This window comes from Heterodontus francisci, chromosome 33 (assembly GCF_036365525.1).
Source record: "Heterodontus francisci isolate sHetFra1 chromosome 33, sHetFra1.hap1, whole genome shotgun sequence".
Taxonomy (NCBI): domain Eukaryota; kingdom Metazoa; phylum Chordata; class Chondrichthyes; order Heterodontiformes; family Heterodontidae; genus Heterodontus; species Heterodontus francisci.
In genome coordinates, this window is record NC_090403.1 from 46,245,936 (window position 1) to 46,261,775 (window position 15,840).

Here is a 15,840-nt window from a genome sequence, read left to right on the forward strand (position 1 = left end):
GCCCCTGTTCCCTGTGCAAGTGTCTTCATTCATTATCACAGAAAACACCACAAATTCCCAAAGGCTCTCCAGCATTTCAGAATGTGTTATTAACCTTCCTAGAAGTGCACCACATTTTCTTCAATGCTTTGAATAGATGACAGCACAGCAAACATTAACTTGGCTTTTCCCTTTGCTTGGCCAGCTTCACTTATTTTCGCTTCACAAACATTATCCAATGCCCATGTGACATGCTGTGACTATAGACAAGTTGAATGGCATTCAGTAAGCACTTTACCGAAATTATGAAATAACCGTCCCTAAAGGAGAAAGGAAGTCATGCATTTAGGCAACACCTTTCAGCACCTCAGGAAGTCCCAAAGCACTTTACAGTAAATGAAATAAATTTTGCAGTGTAGCCACCGTTGTAGAAAACAGAATGTAATAATGACGAGATAATCTGTTTTTTTTTAAGTGATGTTGATTGAGGAATAAATATTGGTACCAGAGATAACTCCCTTTCACTTCTTTGAAATAGTGCCAAGGGATCTTTTATATTCACTTGAGTGAGCATTGCCTCCTATGTGAAGTGCCTTGGAATATTTGATTATGGTAAAAATATCTCACTTTTTGAAGTAAATGCCTGAATGTTTTGAATAAAACTTCTGCTTTGTTTCTGTTGATCATAAATCTCATTCACACCATTTCCCCTACATTAACGGTTCTGCCCACAGATGTTCTGTTTAACAGATTTCGACTGTTACAGGAGAACACTGTTCTGTAGAGTTGAGCAGACTAATATTTTACTTGTAGCCAAAGCCAATCCAATCTAGGGTCAGGCAGGACAGATCCATGTGAAGCGACCAGGGGAAAAATAGATACCCAGTGTCAGGCTTTTTTGCAATAAAAGGAACCAGAATTCAATTTGTTTTCTGATGTAATATTTATATTTAGATAAATTTTGCTGAAGAAATATTTCAATTCTTGCAATACATTCTCAAAATACATAAGGATCATGAACCAAACAGGCTACTTCAATGACAGAATCATTGCTGAGGCCAAGAGCAGATTAATTCACCATCTTCTTCAAGACAAGATATCAATCTTAAGCTACAAAGAATGATTATTCTGGGAAAGTATCTCTAAATGTACCCTATCCCATCACTATAATTAGCCATTGGCACCCACATTTTGTTGAATTGGCCATTGTGTACGCTCTATTGAAGCACTCTAGTAGATGTAGAGATGCTTCCACTTGTATGTGAGACCAGAACAAGAGGCCATATATATAAGGTCATCACTAATAAATCCAATAGGAAATACAGGAGAAACTTCTTTACCCAGAGAATGTGGAGCTCGCTACCACAGGGAGGCATTGAGGTGAGTAGCACAGATGCGTTAAAGGTGGAGCTAGACAAACACATGAGGGAAAAAGGAATGGAAGGATATGTTGATGTGATTAGGTGAGGAAGGGTAAGAGGAGGCTGCTACGGAGCATAAACACCAGCATGGCTGGGTCGTATGGCCTATTTCTGTACTGTATCTACTATGTAAGCACTAGTGTATGGTACGACAGACTGATGCAAAGTAAGGGTTGATGTGCTGTACTATTGAGGCCCCAAGAATCTAACAATGAAAGGACTGGAAGGAATATCCAGCGGGTTTTGTGAGGGACAGACATTATTCCTCACCATATTTTAGTTCTGAGTTCCAGGTAGTCAATTATACCCATCAGTGTTTTCCCAGGGCGGAAATCAAGGTAAACTTTGGCAGGAGAATTTCCTTTAGGCTTACATCCTTAAGATCATTGGACGGAAGGAAGAAAGAGAGACAGAGGGAGAGAGAGACAGAAAAAGAGACAGAAAGAGAGAAAAAGAGAGACAGAGAGAGTCAGAGGGAGAGAGAGACAGAGAGAGAAAGGGAGACAGAAAGTGAGAAAGAGAGACAGAAAGAAAGACAGAGAGACAGTAAGAAAGACAGAGAGACAGAAAGAAAGACTTTTTGCAAGCTCCCCCAAACAGCAATGTGATAATGATCATATAATCTGTTTTTTAGTGGTGTTGGTTGAGGGATAAATATTGCTCAGGACACCGGGGAGAACTCCACTTGGTCTTCTTCGTAGCACTGCTATTTGTGGGAGCTTGCCGTGCGCAAATTGGCTGCTGCATTTCCTACACTACAACAGTGAATAAACTTCAAAAGTGCATTCTGATGAAAGGTCACAGACCTGAAACGTTAACTCTGCTTCTCTCTCCACAGATGCTGCCAGACCTGCTGAGTATTTCCAGCACTTTCTATTTTTATTTCAGAAGTACTTCACAGGCTGTAATGCAGTTTGGGACGTCCTGAGGCGGAAAAAGATGCTATATAAATGCATGTCTTTTATTTTCTAAATATAACTCCCGAAGAGTTCGGCAATTTACCTGTTAAATGCAAGTACAAAGCTTTTCAACTGCTAGGTGACACATTATCTGTCAAATCTTTACTAATTCAGTTTTTCAAGGTCACTTATGGCCCGTGCAGCCTTCGTTGGTACAAAATACATCAAATCCCATGTTTCAGGACAAGATGTGATCACTCTTTCTACAGCACAACACTTGTTTCTGTCGAAAATAATATCCCTGCTGCATGTGCCTAGCACTGTTTTCATGTACCATATGTTCCTTTTTAATAAATCCTCCAACCTTTTATTTATTCATTGGTATGTTGACAGTCAGCACAACGCCTGCTACAAGGTAGCTTCAATCCCAGGAGCAGCAGGGGATTCCGGGAAACAATAACTGGAATGAGTTGCTTGAATTTCTAAAGGGCCAAAACAAGAGATTGCGGATGTAATTTTAACCCAACTGGCCCATCAGAAAACTGAGGGGTTCGGGTGCAACGTTGGCTTTACACCCCGCCTGACTGTACTCTCTATTGGAGAGTAGAGCAATAGGGCTGGATTTTACCTTAGGCGGACGGGAATTCGCCACCGACGTAAAAGTTGGTGGCGAACCCGCTTCCGCTTAGCCTGGGGATCCGTCCCACATTTTACGGGTCCCCGGGCTTTAATTGTCCTGAAGTGGGACTACCACCCGCTTGAGGGAGGAAGTCCCGCCTCAGTGAGCTGCTAGCCAATCAGCGGGCCACAGCTCTTAGTCTCAGCAGCGCCACCGGGAGTGGTGTTCACTGCTGGGACTGCAGCCCAGCCGACACCATGGAGTCGAGAGATGAGGTAAGTTGCGCTTGCCTCACCAGGGGGATCGGTCCTTCCCTGGTGAGGCTAGAGTGGTCGTTTGTGGGGAGGGTGGGGGGACGTCTTGGGTCCTGGGGGTGGGTTGGGAGGTGGGGGCGGCCCTCAATTGGGCACTCTGTGCCTGACTGCCATAGCCCCCCCGCCACCCCCACCCCCCCCAGGGCGCAGAAAGGCCGGCAGCTATTGCTGGACGGCCTTTCACGTCCCCAGCACACCCGCATGCCATGGGTAAAATACCCATGGGGGTGGGCGCGGGCCCTTAAGTGGCCGTTAAGTGGCCACTTAAGGACCTTGATTGGCCTCGGGCGGGTGGGCCGTTTCCCCAAGCCCCCCCCGCCACCCGACTGCCGTAAAGTCAACCGGAGACGGGAGCGGGGCGGGTAGGCCTCCCGGAGCCTCCCGCTCAATTTTACACTGCCCCCACGCCACCAACTGACCCGCTGGGGTGGCGTAAAATTCAGCCCATAGAGTCAAAATATCACAGGACGCCATTCGGCCCATCGAGTCTATGCCAGACAACTGGGCGGGGGGGGGGGGGGGTAAAACTGACATTTCACCTAATCCTGTGGCTTCACTCTCTGCCGATTGAAGTTAAAATTACACTCAAATTCTGTGATTAAGGCACAATTTCTTTCACCCTCTCCAAAGTTTTATTTGCACCCTCAGGTCATCAGACATCCTTTTTTTCATAAAGCTACCTTTTATGGAATACGGCAGGAAGCAACGCTACTGAGCAGGCTAGGACTGCTCAGAGCAAGCCTCAGAACAGTCACTCTTTTGGTTGCCAATGCACCCAAAACTTGCTGTCAGTTGAAAGAGTTTAGCTAAGTTAAGACCAGAGTAACCTATGTCAGGAAAAAAAATCTATTGGAGTTAGTTATTGCCTAGCAAAATAATTATCTTTAAGGCTTTAAAATTGACTGATAAATCAAAAGCATATTTGTGGGTCTTTTATATTTCGTTTCTCTCTCCACTTTCCCCTCTTAATTTTCTCTTAAAGGCAGGGACTTGTGCTGTGGGACACTTTCACAAGCACATGGTAGCCCTTCAATATCAGGTCCAACAATCATATGTCAACTGGACCATAAGCACAGCAGAATTTGGTCATGGATGGGGGTACCAGAGCTGAGTGCAATCCTGTCTCACTTGCAGGAAGTGAAATTATCCTCTGCATTGGTGCGAAGACATATTAATATGCAGGAATTTGGTGCCTTAACTTGAATAGAACAATATCATGTTTTGCCCATGCATCCAAAATACCTCTGGGCACAAAACTGGATTTGCATTTGTTAAAGCAAATAGGTTTGTAACTTGGAACACGCAATTAAATGAAAATTGGCTCATGTGCTGGGAAACAAACATATTATTAGTGGGGCCAGCCAGTTGTGTTAGGACGGGAACCTGGCACAGAGCAGAGCTGTAGCTGCTATAAAGAGCAATTCAACCATTCCAACCCACAGAGCATCAGCAAACTTCATTTCTCTTCACAGTCAGAGGTGGTGGTGGAGAACGGGGAAGAGAAGAACTATGGAAATCCAAGGCTAAATATGGAAGACAATTGTGAACCACTGCTAGCCTCGACAGTAGGTTGAGGATATACTATGGAACTACCTCAAGCGAAAGCCTGGCTACCTGACACGAACCCGACTACATGTGTCAGGTTCGGGTTGGAATTCTGAATCCAGCATTCAGGCTCGGGTTGGGTAGGGCTGGACACTGCTTCCGGGAAGTCACGGGATCAGGGTTATGCATGATTCCCCAGAACTCCAGCTGCAGGAATAGCCTGCTGCCAGAACAGATGAAGGACATTCATAGAGTCGTAAAGAGATAAAGCACTGAAACAGGCCCTTCGGCCCACTGAGTCTGTGCCAACCAACAACCACCCATTTATCCTAATCCTACATTAATCCCATTTTCCCTACCACATCCCCACCATCTCCTACCACCTATCTACACTAGGGGCAATTTACAATGGCCAATTTACCTATCACCTGCAAGTCTTTGGCTGTGGGAGGAAACCGGAGCACTCGGCGAAAACCCATGCGGTCACAGGGAGAACTTGCAAACTCCACACAGGCAGTACCCAGAACCAAACCCGGGTCGCTGGAGCTGCGAGGCTGCGGTTCTAATCACTGTGCCGTCCGGTGTTGGGTCGGGCGCAAAAAAAAATTAAAGGGCTCGGGCCGGGTTCGGATTGGCTGTGTTCGGGTCGGGCTTTAATTTTATACCCGAGCCAGGCTTTACCTCAAGCTAATCGAGGTCAATTAGCCTGTCAGATAAGGAAGCTAGAGCTGAAATGTGTCATCTTCTGAAACAGGACCTGCAAACAAGGATCAAAATCAATATCGCTCTGCCAGTAAAAGTGATGATGTTAGCCAACTTTTTTGCTACAGATGTAGTTCAGGTAATGATAAAAGAATTGGCAAGGATCAGTTTGTAGTTCACTGCTGTATTACCCACATCATAGATGCCCTAAGAACATAAGAACAGGAAAAGCCATTTAGCCCTTTGACCCTGCTCCGTCATTCAATTAGGTTATGGCTGATCTGCAATTGGACTCTATTTACCCGCCTTTACTCCACATCCCTTGACACCTGCAATAAAAACTTAGCGATCACACTCTTAAAAGCTCCAATTATCTCAGTCCCCATGGTCTTTTGTGGGAGACAATGAGATTTCTACTATTCCCTCCATGTAAAAAGGTGCTTCTTGACTTCCCTCCTAGCTCTAATCTTAAATTTACATTCCCTTATTCTTAATTCCCTACAAGAGGAAACAATTACTCTGTATCTATCCTATTGAATCCTTTTAACATTTTAAACACCTTCACTGATCATCCAACAATGTTTAATACTCAAGGCAATACAGGCAGGTTTATACAATCTGTCATCATAATTTAACCCTCGAAGCCCCAACATTATCTGGTTTTCCTCAACAGAGGATTCCCCCCCCCCCACCACTGTGTTGACAGGACCCTCAACCGTGTCCGACCCATTTCCCGTACCTCTACCCTCATCCCTTCCCCTCCCTCCCAAAACGGTGACAGGGTTCCCCTTGTCCTCACTTTCCACCCCACCAGCTTCCATATCCAAAGGATCATCCTCCGCCATGTCCAGCGTGATGCCACTACCAAACGCATCTTCCCCTCCCCTCCCTGTCAGCATTCCGAAGGGATCGTTCCCTCCGTGACACCCTGGTCCAGTCCTCCATTACCCCCAACACCTCGTCCCCTTACAATGGCACCCTCCCCTGCAATCGCAGGAGGTGTTACACCTGCCCATTTACCTCCTCTCTCCTCACTATCCAAGGCCCCAAACACTCCATTCTGGTGAAGCAGCGATTTACTTGTACTTCTTTCCATTTAGTATACTGTATTCGCTGCTTGCAATGTGGTCTCCTCTACACTGGGGAGACCAAATGCAGACTGGGTGACCGCTTTGCGGAATACCTCCGCTCAGTCCGAAAGAATGACCCCAAACTTCCGGTTGCTTGCCAGTTCAATACTCCCCCCTGCTCTCATGCTCACATCTCTGTCCTGGGCTTGCTGCAGTGTTCCAGCGAACATCAACGCAAGCTCGAGGAACAGCATCTCATTTACCGATTAGGCACACTACAGCCTGCCGGACTGAACATTGAGTTCAATAATTTCAGAGCGTGACGGGCCCCCATTTTTATTTTTGTTATAGGTTATTTATTATTTGTTTATTTTATTTTAGTTTGTTTTGTTCGTTTCTACTGTGCCTACCCACTTCTTTCATGTTTGTGCTTGGGGCCAGGGCTGTTTATTTTTCTGTCAATTAACACCCTCTCTGTACTAATACTTTGTCTTTCAGCACACCATTAACCTACCGTTTGCCTTTGCTCCATGACCTTCTGGTCAGTTATTCTCTGTGACCCTGTCCTATCAACACCTCTTTTGTTATCTCCGCTTTACTTGCTTACAACCTTTTACATTTCGAATATTTGCCAGTTCTGATGAAGGGTCACTGACCTGAAATGTTAACTTTGCTTCTCTCTCCACAGAGGTTGCCAGACTGCTGAGTATTTTCGGCAATTTTTGTTTTTATTTCAGATTTCCAGCATCTGCAGTATTTTGCTTTTATTATCTGGTGAATCTTTGCTGCATCATCTACAAGGCTAACATATCCTTCCTGAGGTGGAACTCCTCTATCGGACTGAAACAGTTGAGTTGTTTTATCTGATCTCTCCTGCTTTTCTCTACACTGGACCTCTGCTGACTCTCCCTGCTATGTTAACTATTTACAGCTGATATGTAAGCAACATATAAATATATGATAGGCAGGTATGGTTAAATTTGCAGATTTGCCTATTTAGGCTAAATCCCATTAATACTAGATCTGCCCATTAAATATGTGCTGAACTGTTTCAGTCCTGCATAGGATTTTAGGACCATGGATTGAAATTAGCAACCATTAATGTTAACAAAATCATTATCTCTCCCTGTCAGCTGCAGCTCAATGCGTAGCACACTTGCCTCTGAGTCACAAGATTCCAGGTTCAAGTCCCACTCTAGGGCTTGAGCACAAAAATCAAGGCTGACAGTTTATTGCAGTACTGAGGGAATGCTGCCCTGTCAGAGGTACCATCTTTCTGATGAAATATTAAACTGAGGCCCCATCTGTCTGCTCGTGTGGATATAAAAGATCCCATGGCACTACTTTGAAAAAGAGCAGGGGAGTTCTCCCCAGTGTCCTGGCCAATATCTATCCCTCAATCAACATCACAAAAACAGATTACCTGGTTATTATTACTTTGCTGTTTGTGGGAGAGCTTGCTGTGTGCATATTGGCTGCTGCGTTTCCTGCATTACAATAACTACACTTCAAAAAGTACTTCATTGGCTGTAAAGTGCTTTGAGACATCTGGTGTTTGTGAAAGGCGCTATATAAATGCAAGCCCTTTTTTTTTTGCAGGCTTAGCATACGTTTTAATTATAACGCAGGGAGAATTACATGATTATTTCCCAGACCAGAGCAGCACAGCTTCAACAAGACTACAGTTTTTTTTTCAGACCTCCCAACTTGGACCACGTGGGTCCACTGAACGAATGCAACCATCACTCTACAAAGATCAAGCATGGAGCTGCAAGATGGGCCCTGCACCAGTGCTATTTAAAGGGCCAGGCACCCAACCTGCAGCTAAGTTGATTTTGAACAACTTCTCTATTGCATTGAAATACTTGGGAGTGTTTTTGGAGATGTAGAGGTGAGTTCCTGGATTTGGCAGGGAGCGTTGCTGCATCCTCACGGTGGAGGGGTGGGGGGGGGGGGTGGCGGGGGGAGTAGGTGACCTGTCCGCACAAAGGCTGCAACAGGTATTGGGGAGGGGTGGGTGGGTGTGTGGGGGTGCAGTTGCAGTGCGTGTGGCTCTGCAGGGTGACAGGGAGATGGAGCAGAGACTGCGCAACACCCTCTGCCAAGGTGGAGCTGGATTCCTCCTGGCTCCTTGACAGTGACAGGAGGCTGTCTGGCAGGTCAGCTAATGCACTCAGAATCTCAGCAATCCCAGCAGTGCTGTCCTGTAGGTCCTCATCAGAGTCCTCTGCAGCAGAACTCATCTGCGACCTTACCCTCCGGGGAGACGGCAAACAAACCATCCTTTACCCCTGGCCTGGCTGCAGCCCACTCATGCCCAGTAACTCACCACGTGCTGATCCCAGCTCTATAGTGGCCTCTAGGTACGTGCAGTGCCAGGATCTGCGGTGGTGGATGCAAATGTTGGAGGAAGTGATGGGGCCTCTTCATCAGTGCTTGTGCTAGTGCTCTCTCTCTTCCTCCTGGGGCTGCTGTGACTGGGCAGGCGGCAGTACTTAGTGTCTGAAAGCAGAAAATCAGAAGGAAAGGTTGGTGTGAGGGAAGTGGGTGAAGTGGGTTGGGAAGCAAGAGGTCTGTGGCCACACCATCAGCAGCTTTCTCACCATGCCAGGTCTCAGGATGAGGGTGCACTGGGAGTTGAGAAGGGGCATAAGCACATACTCTCAGTGATGGTGGATGACATGGGCTCAGTCACAGCTGTTCCCATGATACAGAGAGCCATCTCCTTGTAGGGTTCAGGAGATGCTGGCATCCTTGTCCCCTGCCAGTTCTGCTCTTCTCCCTTCTATTGTGGGCCACCTTATCCTACAAAGAGTGGAAGAATGTGTCTGATTGTGTTGCACTGTGATTGGGTGATGTGCTTGCCATAGCTGAATAGCTGGAGGTATGTGGAATCTGCGAGAGGTGGGTGTGAGGCTGGCAACATTGGTAGGTGTCTGAGGCTGAAGTGGAGTATCTGGATATTAGCCAGGAGTCCTGAGTGCCAGGGAGTGCTGCTGAGTGGGCAATGGGAGTGTGGTGCATTGAGCAGCATGAGAGGTTGGTGGTGCAGTGGGTAGGGGATGTCATTTGAAGATGCATTCAATGACCTTGACTGCCCTTGTGAGGTAATTGGACTTCTTGTAGCACTGCCTGTGCGGGGTTTGCAAGTTCTCCTTGTGACCGCGTGGTTTCCTCCCACAGCCAAAGACTTGCAGGTTGATAGGTAAATTGGCCATTGTAAATTGCCCCTAGTGTAGGTAGGTGGTAGGAGAATTGAGGGAAGGTGGGGATGTGATAGGGAATATGGGATTAATGTAGGATTAGTATAAATGGGTGGTGGATGGTCAGCACAGACTTGGTGGGCCAAAGGGCCTGTTTCAGTGCTGTATCTTTCTATGACTATGACTCTATGGTCAATTGCTCCCACGTGCTTCTGAGGGGTCCTCCTGTGGAACCATTGCAACCCTGCTCCTGCCCACCTTCACCACTAATGCCTCCAGCACCACATCTGTCACCCTTTCTCTTCCCTGGTGTTCAATTTTCCATGTCTTAAATCACAGCAATAGTATTCAGCAGCAGCCTCCCGTAATTCTGTGCAGCTTCCCTTTAAGAGGGACAGGCCGCCTTTAAGAACAGAAGGCTGGCTGCACCACATGCTATTAGCACAGGCTGTGCGGCTCCCTGCTGAGCGCAGTGGCAGCCGGCAAAGCAGTAGACACTCGGTCCCACGCTACGATCATGGTAATGAGGTGGCAACACCAAATTTACACGCAGGCCACCTCCAACAGACCCAGCGCGGGCTGGTCAGGAATCATGACCCCACCCCCAACACCCCAACCACCACCTCCCCCCCTCCCCGATAATTAGAGCAAGCTAATTTTTAGCCTCATACTACAAATGATGTTGTCATAGAGATCAATATATTTAGGATAAAAGGACTGTATTCATTATTTAATACAGAGAAACATGTCAGATTCACAGATGTGCATGCATACACAAGCCTTTGCTCATAGATCTGCAGGCAGAGAAAAAGCATGATTTCATGACTTGTGCTCTGCTGCCAAATTATCAAGTCAAAAAATATAAATCCATTACAGATATCCCAATCTCCATATTTCCCACATCGGATCAGTCCAAATTTCATGCTTCTGTAATTTATTTAGAGATACAGCACTGAAACAGGCCCTTCGGCCCACCGAGTCTGTGCTAACCAACAACCACCCATTTATACTAATCCTACAGTAATCCCATATTCCCTACCACCTACCTACACTAGGGGCAATTTATAATGGCCAATTTACCTATCACCAGCAAGTCTTTGGCTGTGGGAGGAAACTGGAGCACCCGGCGATAACCCACACAGACACAGGGAGAACTTGCAAACTCTGCAAAGGCAGTACCCAGAATCGAACCCAGGTCTCTGGAGCTGTGAGGCTGTGGTGCTAACCACTGTGCCACTGTGTCGCCCAATCCTGTGGCATTTGGCTCTTATTATCTATGCATGAACTCATTCAAGTTTGTGCATCTTGTTTTAATATAGTTCTGCCCTCCCAGTGGAGCCACACCATCAGAAGTATGGCTTGAACACCCAGTACTGCTCCAGAGCTTAAAGGCATCTGCTTGGAGTTTATCCCTAGAGACCGGCAGATGAACAGGATATATGGGAGCCTGGCACATCTACAGAAGGCAAACAGAATGTCCACAACCATTTTTCATTACAATGGAACAGAATATCAGCAACTGTGTATAGTGGGCAGCCAATTTGATATTGCCTGTTTTGCAACACCGCCCAAGCCTAATTTCTAAACCTACATCTTTTACTTAGATAATTCTTGAGTGTCACAGTTAAACCAAAAAAAAAACGCAGGAAGATTCTACTTTGAACCACTAAGCATGTCTAAATATCCAGTATAAAAAATGTGGGCTCAACTGTTAAAGTAATTGAATAAACACAAGAGCTCTTGACCACAGATCAAGGCTCTTTATAAACAGCCTTGTTCCATCACAAGAGGATATGGAAGCAATCCAATTGAGTGTGAAGAACAATGACAATCAGGCACAGCAAAGTGAAGCCAGATGCAGTCAAAGCACCACTTAATGTCCTGAGTGATAAAACTGCTTGCTCCAACAAGCAGCATATCAGTCAGCTGCTCTATTCTAAAATGGAGTTAACTTGGTTAAATGCCATTAATGTCATCTGAGACATTCTGGAAAGAGCCCGAGACAAAACTGGAACTGGTTTCACTGGCCTTCACATTGGCGGGCAGTGCCATCTTTGCCCTGCAGGTTGGCTGCAGGACACTTACAATGATTAACACAACTCAGTCACTGCCTCAAACCAAAACAGAAAATGCTGGAAATACTCAGCAGGTCGGGCAGCATCTGTGGAGAGAAAAACAGAGTTAACGTTTCAGGTTGGTGACCTCTCAATAGATTTCCAGCAGCTGCAGCATTTCGCTTTTGCTTCAGTCACTGCCTTCCTGATGAAGGGTAGCCTCCACATGCATTATTGTTCTGACAAGGCCAGGGCTTGCAGCATTTACCTGCATACTCGTTTAGGAGGTAAGGGCAGGCAGGGAAAATCTGTCCTCCACAACCTGGTGTTGTGTTATTTATTATTTTTACGTTCGCCCTCCCCTTGTTAAGCCAAATAAAGAGGGATTATCATCAGGGGACCAAAAGGCTAACGCGATTGCAAAAGTGATGTCTCCAAAATCTCTTCTACAGTGGGGAAAAGTAACGGAAATATTTAGAACAAAAGAAAAGAGTTCAAAACATACCTAATTGAATATTTGACCCTTTAAATATTTTAGCACTCAAAACTTTCCCAACCTCAGGATGAACCCAAGTACTTTATAGTCGATTAAGCGCTCTTATTTGTGATGTTGGTTGAGAGATAAATATTGAGCACAAAAATCGATGCTGACACTCCAGTACTAAAGGAGTCAGAGGTGCCATTTTTCAGAGCAGCTGATAAATGGAAGGCCCTGACTAGGACTTTGGGGAGGACTCCCCTGTTCTTTTTCAAAGTAGTGTCATGGGATCTTTTAATGTCCACCTGAGAGGACAGTCAGGGCCTTCCATTTATCAGCTCCTCTGAAAAATGGCACCTCTGACTCCCTTAGTACTGCACTGGAGTGTCAGCATTGACTTTTGTGCTCAAGTCTCTGAAGTGGGACTTGATACCACAACCTTTGACTCAAAGACGAGGGTGCTACCAAGTGAGCCATGACTGACAGTATACAGCAAAGTACATGAGCAGCGTAGCTATCCTCTGAGGGTCCAAGACTCACCGAGCGAAGCGGAGTTTGCAGGGGTGTCTCCAGGGACAGCACAACCCCAACAGTTACCAGACATTGCAGTTTGTTGATGTGTTAATTAAGGTGCTGTGGGATCCACCCTGCTATAAAAGTTGGCAGCTTTCTACAGGAACAAGACCTTGAGGCACCATCAGTTTGGCATACAGCTGAATGATTGATGAATGCTCATTAACTCCCGAACTCCCTTGCTAATGGCTGAGACACTCATACTATAGACGACTGAATAATATTCTACATTAATAACATTCTATATATTATTCAAATGAACTTGATGAATAGATACTCGCTAGAGCTCTCCATTCACTCTCTGGTGGTGTCAGGGTGCACTTCTCATTCCTCTGGCACCACACTTCCTGCATCATGCTCACAAATAACAGTCTCCAATTGGTTGAAATATCATGGCTATCGTATACAATATAATACTTTTATCCTTGTTTGGTAGAGCATCTACTGGCTTATCAAGAACAACATCCGGATATTATGCTGAAAATGCTATTTCCATATGTACAGAGGTCACACTCCACGTATCATACTCCAGACGTATGTATCACGTTTTTGTCAAGGGCACAAAACAATCTTAAAATATTTCCAAATTAGAGCCTAAAATTGACAAGCACGTTTCAAATTGCAAAATTCCCTGACCAAGCCAGAAACTGTGAACAATGTTAGTGAACAAATATTAGTGAACAAATAGCCAATGTGTTCAATGATACTCTGGAGTCTGCTAATTTAATGCAGACATTATCCTGTTTGTTATCAATGGCTTAACATGCCCATCATGATTTTTGAATACTAAGAGAATTAAGGGATTTAGGGACAATGCAGGAAGGTGGAATTGAGGTAGAAGATCAGCCATGATTGTATTGAATGGCAGAGCAGCTTGAAAGAGCCAAATGGTCTTCCTCACTCCTATTTCTTATATTATGTTCTTAAGTTGCCAGATTTTTAGAATTCACTTTGACAGAGGGATTATGAACTCAAGATCAGTGAGTGGGTAGTACAGTACCATTACCACCAGGCTGCCATATGCAATAGTCAATAGAATTCGGCACAATAAGGCAGATCCTCTGGGCAGATGGTAGTGGTGGGGAACTATGTTTGGCTGCAATTTCCCAATAGACATGTCCGGTGGGTATGGCCCCGGCTCACCCAGCAACTGTCTGTTTTCGGCTATACAGTGCACAGGTTGTCACTGAAGGACTCAGATAAAGGGAAGACTGGTAAATCCACACCATCAAGACAGTCGTGAGCACAGCTGAGGAGGTTCTGGTGAAGTGCGCCTTGTGGGGAATATGGCACCCGTGGAGTTCGGATTGAGAGGGAACTGCTGTCGGAGAAGAACAGCGGCTAAATCCTTGAAGAAAGGAGCTAAAAATCTACCTGAAGAACTTCAGAGTTGTGAAGAACTATGTGGCTGTAATTGTTGCCAAATATTCTGGGTGGGCTGCCTAGTGAAATTGAGAGACCCATCTCAGTTGTATAAGATAGTTAAGGTGTAATATACATATTTATTTATTTAGAGATACAGCACTGAAACAGGCCCTTCGACCCACCGAGTCTGTGCCGACCAACAACCACCCATTTATACTAATCCTACAGTAATCCCATATTCCCTACCACCTACCTACACTAGGGATTATTTACAATGGCCAAGTTACCTATCACCTGCAAGTCTTTGGCAGTAGGAGGAAACCAGAGCACCCGTCAAAAACCCACACGGTCACAGGGAGAACTTGCAAACTCCGCACAGGCAGTACCCAGAATTGAACCTGGGTCCCTGGAGCTGTGAGGCTGCGGTGCTAACCACTACATCATTGTGCCGTATATTGACAATAATTTGTCTGTTGCTTCATGTTTAATTTATGTTGGTTTTTGTGGGAGCAATTTTGCTGAGTTTTGCTTCTATACCTATTATTTTGTAAGTAGATTAATATAATCCTAGTGAGAACGTATACACATATTCTCTCTTATATGAGTTGAAAGTATAGCCACATATTGATACAAAATGGAGTTTTAGCCCGAGGCACTGTGGGACAGATTTAGTGAGCTCACAGTTGGAGCTTGGTACAGCATAACACAGATAACGAGAGGGGGCCCCTCTTATCAGTGAATCTGCAGACTGCCCGGCACCTTCAGGAATGCAGGCCCATTTAAAGTGACAACTGGGAGACTTCAGGGCAATGGATGGGACCTGAGCTCATCAATTGATGATCAGGTCGCCACATGATGCCTAATCAGTGATTTAATTGGTACTATGTGTAATGTATGTAATCAATAACCATTCTGATTGGATTGTGTCCAGCCGGGATGGGCTGAGTAACTGTACATCCGTTGTGGATTTCCTTTGTTCTAGAGAGTAACACTGGACCGCTTTTAGGTAAGGTGTGCTCTCCACGATATCATGAATAAAGTCTGTTTATTCTCAAAGTCTGAGTCCGGAGAATTTGTTGAATCATTGGGTTTTAACTGGATTTCCTCCAACAGTTTTGGTTTGAGTGTTAAAGTAAAATTTATAAAAGTGAAATCTTGTACATTTGGTTTGGTTTCCTAAATTTGGGTGGGGTGGGGGGGGGGAGCAGGAAGTGGTTAATCAGTGGATTCGACTCTTTATGTTTCTTGGTGGTCTCCACGGGGATCATAACAAAAAAGCTCTGGTGTACGCAATCTCTCTTCATAAGACAATGCTCTCACCCCAGGAATTAGTCCAGTAAACCTTTGTTCCAAGGCTTGTACACCCTTCCTTAGGTAAGGAGACGAAAACTATACACAGTACTCCAGGTGCGGTCTCACCAAGGCCCTATATAACTGTAGTTAGACTTCTTCACTCTTATACTCTAATCCCTTTGTAATAAAGGCTAATAGGCCAATTGCTTTCCAAATTGCTTGCGGTACCCGCATGTTTACTTTCTGTGCTTCATGTACAAGGACACCCAGGTCCCTCTGAATACCAACATTTCCCATTCTCTAACCATTCACAAACTTTGTGGGC

General features: G+C 45.4%; 1 protein-coding gene across 4 annotated transcripts in view; it reads right to left on the minus strand.

The window, feature by feature from the left end:
* Positions 1-15,840, minus strand: part of LOC137348172 (thyroid hormone receptor alpha) — a 320,012-nt gene that overhangs the window by 194,253 nt on the left and 109,919 nt on the right. The window contains exon 4 of one of the 4 annotated variants that reach the window (XM_068013472.1): positions 8,879-9,051. The exons of the other annotated variants lie outside the window; for them this stretch is intronic. The gene's annotated coding sequence lies outside the window, so the exon portion shown is untranslated. The remainder of the gene's footprint in view (positions 1-8,878; positions 9,052-15,840) is intronic. 4 annotated transcript variants of the gene reach the window in all.